At 41.7% G+C, this 19618-nt stretch overlaps 1 protein-coding gene across 1 annotated transcript in view; it reads right to left on the minus strand.

Annotated features, from left to right (window-relative positions):
* PAFAH1B2 (platelet activating factor acetylhydrolase 1b catalytic subunit 2) overlaps positions 1-19618 on the minus strand; it is a 35716-nt gene that overhangs the window by 9609 nt on the left and 6489 nt on the right. The window lies entirely within an intron of this gene.

A 19618-nucleotide genomic window follows, 5' to 3' on the forward strand; every position in this document is an offset into this window, starting at 1 on the left:
GAATTGAATGAATGTTAAAGTGCACCCAGCATTTAGGCATGCTTAGATGAGTTTAAATGTGTTTAGCTGTGTCGGGCGGTTGTTTTTGCAGCAAAATTCTACTCTCCTAAATGGCTGGCACTGGGTTTTTTTTTTCTTCCTGTAAACACCTATGTGTGCAAGGACAGATAGGCTAACAGAGGGGTGTTTAGAAATTGAAAAAAATGTCTGTGGAAGCTGACTGCAGAATACAGTCATTACCAATATCTTATTTGGAAGATAAGTAGAATCAGGAAAGAATGATTACAGGCTAGGTTCACCTTTTAAAAAAATAACAAATACACAAGTTTTGCAGGAAACAAAATGTGCATTTATTATTTTTTTCTACAGACGCCTGCAAAGCATTAAACCCGTAATCAGTGGATCCCAGGTACAATGTCAGGCACCTGCAGGCTCTTTACCCGCACCTCTTTACGGGATTTCAGCTAGAGAGCTGGAGGGAGTGTCAGTGGAGGACTACTACTGATTACTGTACATCCACTGTGAAGGACAGTATATATATATATCTTTTCATGTGACAACACTGAAGAAATGGCACTTTACTACAATGTGACATAGTGAGTGTACAGCTTGGATAACATGTAAATTTGCTGTCCACTCAAAATAACAACACACAGCCATTAAGGTCTAAACCGTCTGGTAACAAAAGTGAGTACACCACTAAGTGAAAATGTCCAAATTGGGCCCAATTAGCCATTTTCCCTCCCAGGTGTCATGTGACTCCTTAGTGTTACAAGGTCTCAGGTGTGAATGGGGAGCAGGTGTGTTAAATTTGGTGTTATCGCTTTCACTCTCTCATACTGGTCACTGGAAGTTCAACATGGCACCTCATGGCAAAGAACTCTCTGAGGATCTGAAAAAAAAAAATTGTTGCTCTACATAAAGATGACCTAGGCTATAAGAAGACTGCCGAGAGAGAGAGAGAGAGAGAGAGAGAGAGAGAGAGAGAGAGAGAGAGAGATCACTTTACCCCTGTACAAATCATTAGTAATACCTCATCTGGAATATGCAGTTCAGTTTTAGGCACCAATTCACAAAAAGAACATTGGGGAACTGGAGAAAGTACAGAGAAGGGCAACCAAACTGATAAGAGGCATGTAGGAGCTCAGCTATGAGGAAAGATTAGAGGAACTGAATTTATTCTCTCTTGAGGGGATATAATAAAATATTTACAAAAATGTGAGGGGAGTACTCAATTCTGGGAGATATTGTGTGTGTGTAATAAATACATATCTCACGCACACCTCAAAAAAAGGGACACTTTTTAATCAGAGTATAGCATCAAGTCAACTCCTGGGATATTGATCTGGTCAGTTAAGTAGCAGAGGGGGTTGTTAATCAGTTTCAACTGATTTGGTGTTAATGAAATTAACAACAGGTGCACTAGATAGGCAACAATGAGACAACCCTCAAAACAGGAATGGTTTTACAGGGGGAGGCCACTGACATTTTTTTCCCTACTCATCTTTTCTGACTGGTTTTCACTAGTTTTGCATTTGTCTAGGGTCAGTGTCACTACTGGTAGCATGAGGCAATACCTGGACCCTACAGAGTTTGCTTAGGCAGTCCAACTCCTCCAGGATGGCACATCAATACATGTCATTGCCAGAAGGTTTGCTGTGTCTCCCAGCACAGTCTCAAGAGCATGGGGGTGATTCCAGGAGACAAGCAGTTATTCTAGGAGCGCTGGACAGGGCCATAGAAAGTCCTTAACCCATCAGCAGGACCAGTATCTACTCCTTTGTGCAAGGAGGAACAGGATGAGCACAGCCAGAGCCCTACAAAATGACCTCCAGCAGGCCACTGGTGTGAATGTCTCTGACCAAACATTCAGAAAGACTTTATGAAGGTGGCCTGAGGGCCCGACGTCCTCAAGTGTGCCCTGTGCTCACTGCCCAGCAACATAGAGCTTGATTGGAATTTGCCATTGAACACCAGAATTGGCAGGTCTGCCACTGTACTTTTCACAGATGAGAGCAGGTTCACCCAGAGAACATGTGACAGATGTGAAAGGGTCTGGAGAAGCCATGGAGAACGTTATGCTGCCTGTAACATTGTTTAGCATGACCGTTTTAATGGTGGGTCAGTGATGGTCTGGGGAGGCATATCCATGGAGGGACACACAGACCTCTACAGGCTAGACAATGGCACCCTGACTGCCATTTGGTATCGGGATGAAATCCTCGGACCCATTGTCAGACCTTAAGTTGGTGCAGTGGGTCCTGGGTTCCTCCTGGTGCACAACAATGCCTGGCCTCATGTGGCGAGAGTATGCAGGCAGTAACTCGAGGATGAAGGAATTGATACCATTAAATGGCTCCCACGCTCTCTTGACCTACATCCAATAGAACACCTCTGGGATATCAGGTTTTGGTTCATGTGCTGCTGCCAGGTTGCACCTCAGACTGTCCAGGAGCTCAAAGATGCCTTGGCACAGATCTGGGAGGAAATACCCCAGGACACCATTCGTCGTCTCACTAGGAGCATGCCCCAACATTGACAGGCATGCATACAAGCACATGGGGGCTTAATTTATTTTTTTTGAGCAGTGTGTGTGTGTGTGTAATATATATATAAAAAACATGCTAGTATTAAGGTAGTCATGGAGCTAGGTAATGGTGTACAGGATACAGGGATTCATTATTGTACAGTTCATACACAAGGGGAGGAGGAGGTGAAGGGGTTAATGTATGGGTGGATGGAGATGTGGAGTTATTCTGCAGGATAAGGGATGTAAAGGGGTTAATATACAGACACAAAAGAGACAGGATGCACATGGGATGCACAGGAAAGAGGGATGGTGGCGATGATGATGGAAGTAAAAAACACATTGACATTTATTAGCCCCCTTCTTTAAATCAGCTGTTGCCTGAATGAATTAACAAATAACCTCCACTGTGACAGGAAGAGAAAGGCTCTCAAGTGTGAACAGTAGTACCATTTATAATTGCGTTTGCTGTGATTGGCCATCTTAGTGATCAGAAGGGACAGAGTAACTCTGGTTTTATGCATATTGCCTGTGATCTATTGCCTATTGATCTGTGCTGTCCAATGATAGTGCAGTTATAGGCACTGTGTGCGCACACACTAGTTTTGGGCATGATGTTCAAGTCGAACATCAGTACGACTTTAACATCTGCCGTTTGTGTGTTCGGGGAACACACGAACCATAAGGACATTCGGTGGGCTATCCGCCCACCCTGCCCCACAATGCACAATGCATTGTGATAGGCCAAAGCAATGCACCTGATTAGGGCTGCTGTTGGAAACCATAGGGCCCCATACATCCAACCTGAACACCCCGCCTCCCACCAAAAAAAGAACAAAACAAAAAAAAAAAAACACACTATGCTACAGTTATGAATGAACACAGTGAGTTACAAATCACTCATTGTGTTCATTCAGGAAAGGAAGGGGCCGGTAAATATGACATATTTACTGAACCCTTCCCCCACTCTCCATCCTGAAGGATCCTATTGTGTGCCTGCAGCTGCCGGTGGGAAGGAGAGGAGGCAAGCCAGCAGTACTGAGGGAGTGGGAACATACAGGGGGGTCTGGGCAGCATGGGGAAATGTGTGGAGTACAGGGAGGGTTATGGGTGTGTGCGGGAAAAGAGGGGGGGGGGGGGGGCGACGCAAATACTGGAACCAATCCCCTGTATGGGCTCTCTTTACAGCAGCTGAAAGCCAGCAGGAGGGAGAGTGGAATAAGCCAGCTTTCAGCTGCTGTAGAGAGAGCTATAAAAGGGGATTGGTTCCAGTAATTGCCCCACATGCTGTGCTGATCACTCTCCCTGCCATCACATCCGTTCAACCTAGTTGCATGGGCCCCGTACAGGAGGTCTGGTAGTACCCCCTTATCCACAGCCGTGAACCTGACCAAAGGTCAGGTACAATGCTTTGGCCAATCACAGCGTATGATGATGTCACAAGGGGGCAGAGGTGAGCCTGCCCCCTTGTGACATCATCTCAGTATATAAGAACTGTCATACCGATGCAGCTGTCAGATGGCGGGAGCCAGTGTCGAGAACGGAGCATTTTTTGATTTTCAGGTCAGCGGTGGTGGTGGGCATTGTGATCTACTTCAGGGGACTTTTTTAAAAATTTGTTTCTAAAAAAATTTTTGTTTACTGTGATTTTTTCCACTACATCTTTTTTTTTTTTGTTTACTGAGTAGCGGTACCATGTATCCCATACCGATTCACATGGGGGGCAGGATCTGGTGGCCCCCTTGTTAAAGGGGACTTCCTGATTCCGGTAAGCCCCCTGCCTACAAACCCCCACAACCTCCAGCCACGGTTGTGGGGAAGAGGCCCTTGTCCCCATCAACATAGAGACAAGGTGCTTTGGTGGGGACCCCAAAGCACCCCCATCATGTTGAGGGCCTGATATGGTTCAGGGGCGGGGGGTGCTCGCTCGTCTTTCTACTTTCCTGCCCTGCATGCTCGGAAAAGGGTATGGTATGGATTTTATGGATTTTGGGGTGGACCCCCACACCATTTCTTTTTTTTTTTTTTTTTTTTTTTTTAATTCTGGCATCTGGGCTCACCTCAAAATCCATACAAACCAGACCCAAAAGGTATGGACGTGTTTTTTTTATAAGAAAAAATAAATTTCCAGGCAATGCCTGCAATTCTTTTTACATTCAGCTGTCAGCGGGGAACCCTGCCGACAGGTGAAACATGAAAGAATGTTTTCACTACTAAAATACCACGACTTAAAATGTTGCCGACCGGCCTATAGCGGATTGACGGCCGGGCGGTCCTCATCTCCCTGTGACTGGGCGTCATATGACATCCTGTGCATCGCGGCACGCAGTGCAGCCATTCCTGTTAGGCTGTGTCCCTCTGGACACAGAGCTTCCCTGCTGGAAGTAAAGAGCCAGTGAAATTGGATTTTTACCATCTGATCGGCTGTGACCTGTTACTATCTTCTCCTCCTCACACACAGATCTTGTGTGAGGAGGAGAACCTAGGAACAGTGAGTTTTTCAAACTCTTTCACTACTGTGCACCACACTGCCCCTAATAGAGAGTCCCTGTCAGTGCCACCAGTGGATCTGTCAGTGGAGCCATTAGTGGACCCATCAGTGGACCTGTCAGTGCAGCCCATCAGTGCACCCTAATCAGTCGACACAACTGCTGCCCATCACCAGTGTACCCATCACAGCCATCCATCAGCAGTTTACCACTCATACAGCTACAATCACCAAAGCCGCAATGTCCAAATAATATTTTACTAGTGAGGTGGCGCTAAAAATCCTCAGCATATCGGATGAGAGCAGCGGGGAGCCTCACCATCCGATTCCGATTTGGAATACGAGCCAGTAGAAAGTAGTGGGTCGGTGACCGAATCGGAGAAGGAATCAGTCTCTCCTAAAAGGATACATTGTTCTGAAGAGCAGGCAACAACGAGCAGTGCCATACACCCCAATGGTCAATCAGCAGACACCAATCATGCTAGACCCCAGGATGAAAGGCCCAGTACCAGCACTTGAGCACCTCACCAGACCCCAAGAATTAGGGCCCAAACATATCTTCCTGACGCCCTGGCAAACCCTTTATAGCTGCTTTCCAGCTCAGGATCAGTTTCAATCCCACCTTAAACAGCACAGCCAGGTGTGCAGACCAATACTGAAAATTTTTCTGAAATATTTTTTCAATTTGTTTTTCCCTGCCGATTTACTGCAACACATTGTGGACCAGACAAACCTTTTTGCTCAGTAGTATATTGATAATAATCCCAGTACAGCCTACGTCCGTCCTTTTCTTTTGGAGACGTCTCACAGTGGAGGAGTTAAAATTGTTTTGGGCCTTACATTTAACACGGGTCTTACAAAAAAAAACAAAAACTAATTGCATGCCTACTGGTCCACCAACCCCATCCATCAAATGCCCATCAACTCTGCTATAATGTCCTAGTCATGCTATGATCTGATTATGCGATTCCTACATTTCAATGAGAACTCACAGTGCCGTCCCTGAGATCATCCCAACTATGACAAGCTATACAAAATCAGCCCCCTAATAAAAATTCTTTTGCTAAGAGATTTGCTGAACTTTATGTCCCTGAGCAACAACTTTCTGTGGATGAATCCCTTGTCCACTTCACTGGCCAGCTGGCATTCAAGCAATACATCCCCAGCAAAAGGGCCAGGTATGGATTGAAGCTGAACAAGCTCTGCGAAAGAGCTACAGGATATGCGCATGCATTCCGCATGTATGAAGGCAAAGACTCCCAGCTTCAGCCCCCCGAGTGCCCAACCTATATCGGCACAAGTGACAAAATTGTTTGGGACCTGGCATTCCCACTGTTCCAAAAAGGTTATCATATCTACCTTGATAACAATTATACCAGTCTCCCCCTATGCCGGCATCTGTACCGTGAGAAAACTTTACCCTCGGTACCACCTGAAAAAATAAAAAAGGGCTTCCCGCAAAGTTTAGTAACCAGAAGGCTACAAAGGGGGGAATCTGCAAAACTGAGAAAAGAGGAAGTGTTGGCCATGAAGTGGAGGGATAAGAGAGATGTGTATGTCCTGTCCACTATCCACAATGACACCTCGATGGAAATTCATGGAAGACGCGGTCCCATCCAAAAACCTGAAGGTATCCATGATTAGAAATCGGTTCATGTTGGGGGTGGATTTAAATGACCAGATACTACAGCCCAATTTGTCAACAAGAAAGTCCCTCTTCTAGTACAAAAAAGTTGCAATTTATTTTTTCCATTTGGCCATTTACAATGCATTTGTCATCTATCAAAAGTCAACAGAAAGACCACCACCTTCCTCAAATATATAGAAGACATTATCACTGCCCTGATCTACCAGCAAGGATCCCCCAGAAAACATTTGCTCTAATTGTGTGAGCAGACTTCACAAGTGTCATTTTCCAAAAAACATTCCAGGCATGGAATCAGGAAGAAGATTCCAAACAAAAAAAAAAAAATGTTGGGTATGCGGCAGAAGAGGAGTTAGATCTCTAGATCTAAAAAGCAATCTCAACAACAATTTATAGCAAGCCATATTTCCAGTCCTTGCTATAAATACTGTTTGCATTAAAAGGGAATTCATATGCTTTTAAACATTTGTTAAACTGATGTTTTACAGTTTTAATAAATACCAAAAGTCATCAAGTTCCAGAATGGGAAAGGCTGCAGATATAACAATGCTTTGGAATGGTCTTAGCAGGCAAAACATGCAGAAGAGTAGTGTGAAGAGTATGACAACAGGCGGCATATGCAGGGGAGGAATGCAAAGGGTATGTCAGAAGGCAGCATGGGCAGGAGAGGAATGTGGAAAGACAGCACACACAATATGCAGAAGAGACGTAATGAGAGTATGAGAGCATACAGTACCAACAAAATTGGAGTGTGGAGGTTAACTTGCATGCCTAGGAAATGAGCATTAAGGAAAATGCAGATTTGCTGAGGAATGGGTGTTGAGGATTTTGCACATACGGTATGCACAGAAGAATGGGTGCCGAGCAGGTAATGCACCTGAGGGGAGGATGAGAGCTATGAGGTTAATGTTGGCTAATACAGACTGGGGACAGGTGAAGGAGAGGTAATGTACACACATGGAATATTTATTACTGACAGATTAATGCACATGCTTTTGAAGCAAACTGCATACGCTGCAGGCAGGTCACTGAGAGGTTAATGCTTATAAGCTGGGGAACTGATGGGTTATGGCATCTGATCACTGACAGGTTAATGCACATACACTGCAGGCAGGTCACTGAAGGGTTAAATGCACATACCCTGCTGCTATCAAACTGGTTAGAATTTTCTGTGTATTGGATGGGCATCTCACTGCTGGTATAGATACTGGGAGGTGATGGGCGTTTGTGCTGTAGGCAGGATACATGGGAAAGGCCAATGTGTATCTTAACACACAGAATTTGTAGAGTGAGAAGTAAAGAGAAAATGTATATGTGCAAAAGGTGGAAAATGGCAGAGTGCTGCTCAACCAATCTTCATTCTGAGTGCTGAACCTGCAGATTGTGTGTCTGGGTTTAGTGTGCAATGTTTATAGGGAGGACAAGGGCAGTTTTCAATATGAAATGTGTGTGGTGGGAGTGTGTGAATGCAGACTGGGGAGTCTGAAGGAGAAAATAGACAGTGTGTGCTGGAGGTGGGATCTCACTGGAGAAAAGAACCGATCTTGGTGCTGAAGGTGGGATTTCACTATGGAAAGACTAATCTATGTGCTGGAGGTATGACATTTGTTGAGAGTTGATGTTAATATATTATTCACTCAAGAAAGGTACGTAGAAAAAAAATATATATATATCAATAAACGACAATATTAGTATCTAATAAATATGAAAAGTGTGAACTAAAAATTGTGCAATAAAAAAAACAAATTAATATAAAAAGCATAAACAAAAAATGCATGCAATAAAAAGTCCATGATAATGTTTGAAATAATTCCAAACTGAAGAACACAATTTCCTGCGTGCTTGTGCAAAGATTCCACCATACGCACATGGATGGGCTCTCACCTTTATTTAATACAGAGCTTTAAATTATAAAAGGAGGTCACACAGAACCTTTTCTCTGGCAGATCAAATGATGGTTGGAATCTTTACACAAGCACACACAAAATTTAGTGACCTTCAGTTTGGAATTATTTCACAGACTTTATTATGGACTTTTTATTGCATGAATGTTTTATTTATGATTTTTATACTGTATAATTGTTTTTCATCACTGATGTTTTATTGCACAATTTTTAATTCATGCTTTTATATTAACTGGATACTAATATTGGGGTCAGTTCACTAAAGGTTACCGCATGCAATATGAAGGTCACGTGACTCATTTTTCAGAAATATCACATGAGATAATATAAGAGTCAATTCATCAAAGTAAAATATCAAATGTGAGGTAAATACCTCACATTCGTTACAATAGTGAGATAAACACTGCAAAAAAACATGAGATAAATGATTAAAGTAAATTCATTAACCACTTGCCCTCCAGAGAGTTTACCCCTCTTCCTGACCAGGCCATTGTTTGCATTACGGCGCTGCATTACTTTAACTGACAATTGCGCAGTCATGCAACACTGCACCCAAATGAGCTTTCTTTCGGTGGTATTTGATCGCCTCTACGTTTTTATTTTTTGCACTATAAACAAAAAAAGACCGACAAAATTGAGGAAAAAAAACAATATTTTTGACTTTGCTATTAAACATGTCCAAAATTTTTTTTAACCTCCCTAACGGTATTCCCGAGTGTAGCTTGGGGTAAAATGTCTATACCAAAAGCGGTAACCCTGAGCTACACTCGGGCTTACCATGCAGGGCTGTATAGGGAGTCCCTGCAGGACTTACCTTGTCCTTCGCTCCCGCGATGTGTCCCCTGCAGCGTCCCCGGCCATCTCCTCCGGCTGATGCCGGCATCCGGCTCTTGTGTTCCGGTCCCTGTGATGTCGGGACGTACGGGCGGCGGCGGCGGCGGGAAATTTGAAAATTTAAAAAAAATGTCATTTTTTTCAAAACGATTTTACATGGTAAAACATTGCTGTTTCAACCCATTTCACATACATATTGTCCCTAGTGCTTTGTCCTGTTCCCTGTCTGCATTTTGATTGTTCTTTCTACCTGGAAACTTAGAAAAGTCCATGGCGTCCAAAAAGTGTCCCTTTAGGTCAAAAGCGGTTTTAGACCAGCTAGAGAACAGCGATAGTAAATCAGAACCACTTGCAGAATTGAGTGATAATGATTCGTGGGGAAATTCGTCATCAGACACTGAAAACGATTCTGCGATTTTGCTCAGTAATGTGCGAACTTGGCGCTCTATTTCAAATTTTAGTGTTTTTGGTTTGATTATATTATTGAATTAAATGTATGATTTAGAATCTTGTTCAGACAGATTTCAGTGAGTTATTCCTAAAAATTATAGCCTACAATAAAAAAACTACATATTTCCATGCAAAATAATTGTACCGCTTTCAGCACCAAAAATATGAAATAATCATACCGCTAGGGAGGTTAAAGAATCAAATTTCATCGTAAATGTAGGGCAAAATGTATTCTGCTACATGTCTTTGTTAAAAAAAAAATCCCAATACGTGTAAATTAATTGGGGTAGGTGAAAGTTATAGCGTCTACAAATAGCGGTATATATACTGGAATTATTTATTAATAGTGGCGATCAGTGACCTATAGCGGCAGGCATTCTGACACTGGGGGGGGGAACTGACCTGGTGTCACGGACATCCCCAGTGACACCAATACAGTGATCAGTGCTAATAAAAAGCACTGACACTGTACTAATTGCTCTGAGCAGGAAGGGGTTAACATCTGGGGTGATCAAAGGGTTAACTGTGTGCTTTACTATGAGGCTGTGCGCGTGCTTTCTACTGTAAGAACACTGCTTTGTATGGCTCTGCTACACAGAGCCATACAAAGCAGTGTCCAGGAGCTGACAGGGAAGAGAACTGTATTGCTTACATACAGTTCTCCCCCGTGTCGGTATTACTCTGCGATCACTGGGTGCCGGCGAGTAATCACAGGCTGGGACCCGGTGATTGACAGGCGAGGCCACGAATGACGGCGTGGGTAGGGCACGTGCACTCCCTACCCAGGAATGCAAAATTACGTGTATATACACATGATTTTGCACACCACTGCCGCCCTGTAGCAGTATTTTTGCTATAGAGCTGTGGGAAAGTGGTTAAAAAAACACATTTGTTATTTATCACCTGGTATTTGCTGCTGTTTATTTTAGAAATGTACAAAATAACAATTAGAGGAACTGGCCAGAAAGTGAAAAGCATACAATGTATCAATGTAAAAATGTTCTCCTCTGGGCTCAGGTATGAAAATAAATTGTAACATTTAATCAGAGAGAGATCATTTTGTGAATAAAAGCACAGTACAATGTTTTCATAGTTTCACATAATTGCGGTGTGCCTTCTGGTGCAGTGTTAGCCTGCAAAAAACAAAATTGTGCAAATAAAAGAAAAACACCAAAAATAACGCTAAACATTGCAAAACAAACAAATTTAATGCATTCGGTAAATAATGCATTTTTTAGTGAATTGACAACTTTTGCAATAAATACCGCATGAGGCTTGTCCTCCAGAAGCTTTACCCCCCTTTCTCTCTAGGCCATTTTTAGCTATATGACGCTGCGTTACTTTAAACAATTGCAACGCTGTACATAAATTACATTTATGTCATTTCTTTCCTGACAAATACAGCTTTCTTTTGGTGGCATTTGATCACCTCTGCGCTGTTTTTTGGGCTATAAACAAAGAAAAAAAAAAAGACAATTTGAAAAAAAAAAAATATATATATTTTTGACTTTTTGCTATAAAACATATCCAATAAAAAAAAATTTTAAAAACTAATTTCTTCATAAATTTAGGCCAAAATGTATTCTGCTAAAAAAAAAAAAATCTCAATATGTGTAAATAATTAGTACAAATGGCAGTATATATACTGGAAATTTTATTTTTATATACTAGTAATGGCGGCAATCAGCGACTTATAGCGAGACTGCAGCGGGCATTCCTACACTGGGTGGGAACTGATTAACTGCCACTGACATCCCCTAATATAAAGCACTAACACTGTACTAATGACACTGGGCAAGAAGGGGTTAACATCTGGAGCGATCAAAGTGTTAACTGTGTGCTGTGTTTTACATCTCTCCGCTGTGCAAAGAGATACAAAACAGCAAGTCCATGCTGACAGGAGTGAGATCCGTGTTTACACACAGGTCTCTCCCCTGTCAGCTATACCTGACGATCGCCAAGTGCCGGCCAGGACCCGATGATGGACATCCCTAGCCACCAATAGTGGTGTGGGTAGGGCAGCACGTGCCCCCTACCTGGAAATGCAAATCACACACATATACATACATATATATATATATATATATATACATACACGTGATTTTGCGCAGCCCTGCTGCTCTGTAGCAGTACTTTTGCTACAAGGCGGCGGGAAAGTGGTTAACTCAAAAATTCATGCAGTTTTTATCCGTTAGCGAATTGACCCCATTGTACTCTATGGATTTATTTTATATAACTGAGTGAATAATACATTAATAAACACATGTTTTGTAGCTTAGCACAGCACATTTGGTGAATATATTTGATACACAAGGTTGAATAACTGAGTGCTGCAGCTTAATATAGTTTCCATTGTTTGTTGATTTGAAGTGAGAGTAAGGATTTAGGGTATTTAGTAAATAACTAGAGAGGGATCAGCAAAGTAAAAGTAGAATTAAGAAATTATATAAAATATGATCTACATTTTAAAATAAACCACTTCCTGAGGATTTACCCCCTTCCTGACCAGGCCTCTTTTTGCTACTCGGCGCTGCACTAATTCAACTGATAATTGCGCGGTCATGCAATGCTGCACCCAAACAAAATTTATGTCCTTTTTTTCACACAAATAGAGCTTTCTTTCGGTGGTATTTGATCACCTGTGCGCTTTTTATTTTTCACGATATAAAGAAAAACAAAGACCAAAAATTTGGAAGAAAAACTATATTTTTTACTTTCAGCTATAAAAAAAATATATAGTAAACTCAAAGTTAGCTATAAATTTAGACCAAAGTGTATTCTGCTCCATGTTTTTGGTTAAAAAAATCCCAGTAAGTGTATATTTATTGCTTTGTGTGAAAGTTATAACGTCTACAAACTATGGTATAGATAATGGAATTTACACAGCTTTTACTTTCTGACTACCCATCACATTTCTTGAGGTGCTAAAATACCAGGATAGTACAAACACCCTTAAATGACCCCTTTTCAAAAAGTAGACACCCTAAGCTATCTGCTGAGAGGCATATTGAGTCCATGGAAGATTTATTTTTTTCCACAAGTTTCTGGAAAAAGCCAAAAACTCATGGAAAATGCCAAAAACTTTTTTTTTTTTTTTTTTACACAAAGTTGTCATTTAAATTATTTATTTCTCACACAAGCCATGGGTATGTGTGGAATTACACCCCAAAATACATTCTGCTACTTCTACAGAGTATGGGGATACCACATATGTGAGACTTTTTGGGAGCCTAGCCACATACAGGAGCCTGAAATCCAATGACCACTTTGAAAGGCTGAAGGTGCGTACCTTCCTCATTACACTTCCTCACTACCTATCACAGTTTCGAAGGCCCTGACATGCCAGGATAGCACCAAACCCCCCCAAATAACCCCTTTCTGGAAAATAGACACCCCAAGGAATTTAAAAAGAGGTATGGTGAGTATTTTGCAGATCTCATTTTTTCTCACAAGGTTTTGAAATACAAAAAAAAGAATAGAAAAAAATATGTTTTTGTTTCTTCATTTTCCAAAAACTTGTGGCAACAAATGAGATCTGCAAAATACTTACCATGCTTCTTATCAAATTCCTTGGGGTGTCTTCTTTCCAAAAAAGGGATCATTTTGGGGGGTTAAGTGCTATCCTGGCATTTAAGGGCCTCCAAAACTGTGATAGGTAGTCAGGAATTGTAATGAGGAAATAAAGCCCTTTAAAAGCCTGAAGGTGCTTATTGGATTTTGGGGTCCTGTACTTGGCTAGACTGCCAAAACGTCTCTCACATGTGATACCCCCATACTCGGGAGAAGTAGCAGAATGTATTTTGGGGAGTAATTCCACATATACCCATGGCATGTGTGAGCAGTAAATCATTTAAGTGACTATTTAGTGTAAAAAAAAAATTTTTGTTGTCATTTTCCAAAAACTTGTGGTAAAAAAATAAATTCTTCTATTGATTCAACATGCCTCTTGGCAAATAGTTTGGGGTGTCTACTTTCCAAAAAGGGGTAGTTTTGGGGGGGGGGGGAGTTTTATGCCCAGCATTAGAAGTTTATGCCTTACATCATTCACTCTTCTAACCACCTGAAGATCAAGCCTTTTCTGACACTTTTTGTTCACATGAAAAAAAAAATCTGTATTTTTTGCTAGGTAATTAATTTAAGCACCCAAACATTATATATTTTTTTAAAGCAAACACCCTGGTGAATAAAATTGTGGGTACAATTTTTTATGGCACATCGTACTTGCGCATCGATTTTTCAAAAGCAAATTTTTTAAAAAAAAATACACTTTTTTTACTTTTAATGCACAAAAACACAATATATTGGCCAATTATTTGGTAAATTAAAAAAGATAATAGTGTGCCGAGTAAATAGATACCAAACAAGACATGCTTTAAAACTGCGCATGCCCCGTGCAATGGCGACAAACTGCATACATTTTTAATATCCATAGGCAACGCTTTAAAAGCCTTTAAAAGCCACCATTTTAGATTTACAAAGGAGGTCTAGTGTTAGAATTACTGCCCTTGATCTGATGTTCATGGCAATACCTCACATGCATGGTGCAACCGCTGTTTACATACCAGCACAGGGACAACGCTTGTGCACACAGGTGTGCGCGCATAGGAGGGGCGAGTTTTTTTTTTTTTAAGCTTTTTTTTTTTTTAATATTTTTAAACTGTACCTTTCATTTTTTTTTATCACTTTTAATGCTATCACAGGGAATGCAAATATTCCCTATAACTTCAATGGGCATTGTCATATATTCTTTTTTGAGATATCTGTGGTCTATCAGACTCTGGATATCTCCTCTGCCCTTACATTATCTAATCAAACCAAAATTGGTGTGATCAGATGCTTCCCCAATTTACAAATGGCGCTGTTTATATCCTGCGAAACTGAAGTGATGATATGCTCGTAGCTTCCAAATTCTTAGGCTATAGAGATGATTGGCACCACTCTGGTCTCCAATCAGCTCTATGGTCAGCTGGCAGAAACACCGGCTGCATTCTCAGGTTCCCCCGATGGCACGGGACTGCCCGAGAAGGCCATGGAAGGCAGCGGGGGGAGGTATTGTAAAAGCAATGCTGCAGCTAATTAGCCACTAGGATTGCTTTTACATGAAAGCTGATCGCCGGCTGAAAAAAATGATACCAGGATGATGCCTGCAGCTGTAGGCATCATCCTGGTATAACCATTCAAATTCCAGTGATGTACCAGTACGTCGCTGGTCCTTGTTGGGTATATATACTATGTTCTTTTTTTTGTATGCAGCCTGTGGACTGAATGAAAAAAATGAGAAGAAATCTATGCCAGAAAAAGTGTGTGGTATGCCCACCATTAGAATATACCGCCCTGCATCCACCCACTTCTAAAGGTGGGCACACATTAGGTCACACTTTGCCAGAAGCGCCAGTTCCAAGATTGAATAAATGTCTACATAGTGGCACGCTTGAATAAAAATTGCCCACGTATAAGTGGTACCCCATATGGAAAAAGGATTACACCAAGTCCCAAACTATCTTGTCACTACTCCCCATGTAGTCTGGGCATCCAGGGAGCTCCACGTGACTATCTTTTCCCTCATAAATCCAAAACTTATAAGTATAGCCTGTTGCCCTCTCAAAGGTCTTCTACATCTTGACCCCATATCTGGCACGCTTGCAGGGGAGAAATTGTTTGAATGCAAGGCGACCAGAAAAATTAATAAGGGACTCATCAACGTAGATGTTTTGCTGGGGAGTATAGACATCTGCAAATTTTTGGTTAAGGTGATTTGTGTGGGGCTGAATTTTGTGGAGCCGGTCAAATTCAGGGTTACCCCGAGGATGACAGAGTGTATTGTCGCTGAAATGCATAAAACACATTATACTCTCATATCTATGCCTAGCCATGGCAGAACACGGCATATGATGAATCGGGTCTGCAGACCAATACAACTGCAATTAATTTCTTTTAGTAATGCCCATGTTGAGGGTTAGGCCCAAAAAAAAAAAAAAAATTAAATTCGGAAACCATAATACGTTTCCATGCAACTGGTCTGGCAAGATTTAAATTTGGGTTGGCGGCGATAAATTGTTGTGCATATAAATTGCTTTGATCCACAATCAACACATACAGATATTCCGTGAAAAACAGCTAAAAAAAACCAAGGGGAGGAGTTAAATTTGCTATTTCCACCTGAATTCCGGGTTGGGCAGTGAATGGGGGGGAAGTACAGGTGCTGCAGAATTTGTGGGCTGTCAATCGGGATTTGCAAGCACATCCGGAAGGATACTAGGGGCTCTACAGGCCTGTGTGTGAATTCTTGGTGGTTGCGGGACAATACTTGTGCTCGCCACCGCACCAGCTTGTACTGCACTTATGGGACTCGCCACGTCGCCAAGTCATACTGCAGTGCTGGTATTATTATTATACAGGATTTATATAGCGCCAACAGTTTGCTCAGCGCTACAATATAACGGGAGACAATAAAGAACAATACAGTTCAATACAAGAGGGTTAGGGGGGTCTGATCCTCGGAGTTTACAATCTAAGAGATATGTGAAAGACAAGGAAGTACTAGGCCACTAGTACTCGCCTGTTCACCAAAAGGTAGCGTGGCACTAGTACTGGCACTCTGCTGCATATGAAAGTCATCAAAATTTACTGACAAGTGCTAACAGAGATCAGGCCTGATTCTGCCAACACTGCGGTTTTGTGTGCAATGTATCAAGTGACAGTGACCTACTGACACTGCACTTGCTGGGGGAGAATGGGGGGTAAGCGTAGGGGCTAAACGCAGGTGCCGGGGCTGATCCCGCTAACGCTGCATTTTTGGGGACGCTATACTAATGTGAACGCTGGTATAGTGCTGACCTGATCAAAGATATTGACCCGTTCAGACACTATACTATTGGTTTATTGTGCATGAGTGTGCTCCTGGCAATAAAGGGGTTAAATGTGACGACTGGTGTACTGACGGGCAATCTGACACTATCTGGGAGGGGCGTGAACACAGCGGGAATGAGAATCACGTATATATATATATATATATATATATATATATATATATATATATATATATGTGTGATTTTGCGCACCCATGCCGCCCTGTAGCAGTATTTCTGCTATAGGGCGGTCAGGAAGCGGTTACAAAGGCAGTTACAGAGGCGGTTTGTGTTATGTCGCTGTGTAACTTTAACTGACAGTTGCGCGGTCATGCAACACTGCACCCACATTAAATTTACGTCCTTTTTTTCCCACAAATTGAGCTTTCTTTCGGTTGTATTTGATCACCTGTGTGATTTTTATTTTTTGCGCTATAAAAAAAAAAAAGGCTGACAATTTTGAGAAAAAAAAAACAATATTTTGGACTTTTTGCTATAAAACATATCCAGTAAAAAAATGTAAAAATCAAATTTAGTCATAAATTTCAGCCAAAATGTATTCTGCGACATGTCTTTCCTAAAAAAAAATCCCTATATGTGTAAATGAATTGGTTTACGTGAAAGTTATAGCGTCTACAAATGGTGGTATAGATACTGGATTTTTATTTTTTTTTATACTAATAATGGTGGTGATCAGCAACTTATGGTGGGACTGCGGCGGACATTCTGACACTTGGGGGGAACTGACTTGGGGTCACTGACATCCCCAGTGACACCAATACAGTGATCAGTGCAAAAAAAAAAAAAAAAACACTGACACTGTACTAATGGCACTGGGGAGGAAGGGGTTAACTTTTTTAGACAATCAAAGGGTTAACTGTGTGAAGGGAGTGTTTTACTAGTGGGCGGGGGTGTGTACTTCACAGGAACACACTGATCCCGAGAGCTAAACTCTGCTCTCAGGAACAGTGTGCTGGAAACGGACCGAGAGCGGAGCTGCATTGAAAACAATGCAGCTGTGCTCTGTGTCAATGTTTGCCGGCAATTGCTGGGACCCGGCGGGTAATGACCGGCCGTGATCCGATGATTGACACCCGCGATCGGTGGCACGGGTAGGGCGCGCGCCCCCTACCTGTTTTGCTGAATGACGTTTTAAAACGAGATTTAGCACAACGGTGCCACCCTGCCGCAGTATATACACTGTGGCTGGTAGGCAACCAGTTAAACAATTAATACAGGGACCACACATCACTGATTCTTCTGATAAGAAAGCATAACTGTAGCTTAAATAAATAACAAGCTATATAGTGAGCGCTCAGAATGTGTAGCAGCTATTGCACTAAAGGTGACCATAATAACATCAAAATTCAAAGAAGTGCAGCGCTTAAGATAAGTTCCATCAATAAATATATAACCAACGAATAGCAATAGACCCTTATAAGGCAGGTATCTCATTACTTTAAATGCTGGTATAAACAGCCGACCAAAATAGCAGAAATGCGCACTCAGAGGAAGCGCATATTAACAGCTCATGTAGTAATAAATGATAGGTGGTGGGCTGCCTCTCTGATCATCAAGCCTTGGAGAGTAGTGAGATTCTGCCTGGTCCAGAGATCCCTCTGATGATGTGCTTTTAGCACGAAAGGCCTTAGGAAGGAGGAGCTGTACAGAGCGTGACGTTTTATGCCGCTGAAGCCACGAGGAGGCTCGGCGGCCATCTTTAAAGGGGTCAGTATTTTATCCTTCAATAAATTTTTCCTGAAATACTACACTATTGGGCACCTGTTATTTGAGCTCCTATGCGAGCTATTACACCTGCAGGAAATCCCTGTGATATCCAGTATCCAGAGAAGGGAGCCCTTTCCAAAGCAGAATACCTGTTCATCCTAAGGGGGATCTCTGGACCAGGCAGAATCTCACTACTCTCCAAGGCTTGAGAGGCAGCCCACCACCTATCATTTATTACTACATGCGCTGTTAATATGCGCTTCCGGTGAGTGCGCATTTCTGCTATTTTGGTCGGCTGTTTATACCAGCATTTGAAGTACTGAGATACCTGCCTTATAAGGGTCAATTGCTATTCTTTGAACTTTTATATATTTAATGATGGAACTTATCTTAAGCACTGCACTTCTTTGAATTTTGATAACTGTAGCTTGTTTTCATACTCTGTTACTGAAAGTTTAAATTAAGCTGTACTAAAGCAAAGAGAGAGAGAAACGAGGAAGAATCACTCCTCAGACTTATTCAACTTGCTTTTTTTTTTAGTCTTTAACCACTTGCTCTCCAGAGGATTCAATCCCCCTTCCTGACCAGGCCATTTTTTTTGCATTACGGCGCTGCGTTAATTTAACTGACAATTGCGTGGTCATGCAACACTGCACTCAAATTAAATTTATGTCCTTTTTTCCCCCACGAATTGAGCTTTCTTTTGGTGGTATTTTAGCGCCTGTGCAGTTTTTATTTTTTGCACTTTAAAAAAAAAAAAAGACCGACAATTTTGAGAAACAAAACAATATTTTTGACTTTTTGCTATTAAACATGTCCAGTAAAAAAAATTTAAAAAATCAAATTTGTCATAAATTTAGGGCAAAATGTATTCTGCTACATGTCTTTGTTGAAAAAAAAAAAAATCCCAATATGTGTACATTAATTGGTTTACGTGAAAGTTATAGCATTTACAACTGGTGGCATATATACTGGGATTTTTTTAAATTTAATTTTTACTAGTAATGGCGGCGATCAGCAATATATAGCGGGACTGCGGCAGGCATTCTGACACTGGGGGGGGGACTGGCTTGATGTCAATGACATCCCCAGTGATACCAATACAGTGACCAGTGCTAATAAAAAGCACTGACACTGTACTAATGGCACTGGGCAGGAAGGGGTTAACATGTGGGGTGATCAAAGAGTTAACTG

Source organism: Staurois parvus, unplaced genomic scaffold, assembly GCF_062004578.1.
Source record: "Staurois parvus isolate SC_StPar_1 unplaced genomic scaffold, SC_StPar_1.0 ptg000087l, whole genome shotgun sequence".
Classification (NCBI taxonomy): Eukaryota; Metazoa; Chordata; class Amphibia; order Anura; family Ranidae; genus Staurois; species Staurois parvus.